Genomic DNA, 1186 nt, shown 5'->3' on the forward strand with positions numbered 1-1186 from the left:
CCCCCCCAAATCTCTCTCTCTCTTTCTCTTTCTCACAGCCTCCTATTCTCTAACTATCTGTTGACTTTCTGCTTCTTTTTTTCCTGGCTGTCTGTCTGTCACCCTAAGCCCTTATCCCTAAATTCCATTCTTCTCCCTAGTCTCATCATTTTCTTAGACAACAATTTCCATAACAAGGCGACTCATACTCAAAGCATGAGACATCCTGTCTCAGACGAACCTCCGAGCGCCATCGGTCCACACAATAATCCTACTGGTGGCACAGAACAAGTCGCCAATATTTGTTCAGTCGGTCTACGTATTAGCATTCCTCGTGTACCTCCACTTTCTGAGAATTGCCCGACGCCATGAAATCCATAGGCCGGAAGGGCACGTGTCAAAGTGACAAGGAATAACGACCCTTTGGTAAAATTTTCTTTGTCGTTTCGACTTCTACGTCGGAAGCAATGGACACTAAACCTTATGATCAGTTTTCCCAATCGTGTACAAAGTGACAACTGCTGTAGTGCGAAATGATACTTTCTTTAGTGTTGAAATATTTTATTGTTGCAGTAATATTGCGAAAAATGACTTGCTGTTTATTTTATATTGGTGATGTGAAGTGGTTTGCACTATACAAAGGTACCAGCGCAAACTTTTATGTTTAAAAGAAATACACAATATTCCACTAACAAAGAAAAGGCAAAACTTTTTTAAGGATACACCCTAGAAGGTGACATTTTAAGAGGGTATAAACGTAGCAAATATTATCAAACTAACTAGGCCCCCCCCCCTTTCGATGAAAGGAATGATCGGTGCTTTAACATCAACTGAAAGTCATTGGCCTACAGTAACTATATTTACACTCTACTGGAATGGAGCAAAAAATCTTGAGAGATGCAAAACATTAGGTTTATATCTACTATACTCTCAGAACAAAATGCGTCTCGCGAAATGTCACATCCGGCACTTCCGTTGTGAAGGACAGCTACGCAGATTTGTTTCGTTTCTCGGTGGAATAATCACAAAAGCCAAAGAAGGACGGGAACTGTTTGTCATAAATACATTTTTGCTCAATTCAGGAAATGAATAAATAAAAAATCGAGCTCCGTCTATCTTTTTGGAGGTACTTGCCAACTTTCAATTCTGCAGCTGTTGTAGTTTTATGGGAAAAGTGTCACATGTATTTCCAAGTTGCAAATATATA

General features: G+C 39.7%; 1 protein-coding gene across 1 annotated transcript in view; it reads right to left on the minus strand.

The window, feature by feature from the left end:
- The window catches only part of LOC101854802 (uncharacterized protein YMR317W), a gene marked incomplete at both ends in the record, with an annotated part of 5240 nt that overhangs the window by 1432 nt on the left and 2622 nt on the right, over nucleotides 1–1186 (minus strand).

The sequence above is a fragment of the Aplysia californica genome, unplaced genomic scaffold (assembly GCF_000002075.1).
Source record: "Aplysia californica isolate F4 #8 unplaced genomic scaffold, AplCal3.0 scaffold00233, whole genome shotgun sequence".
Lineage (NCBI taxonomy): Eukaryota > Metazoa > Mollusca > Gastropoda > Aplysiida > Aplysiidae > Aplysia > Aplysia californica.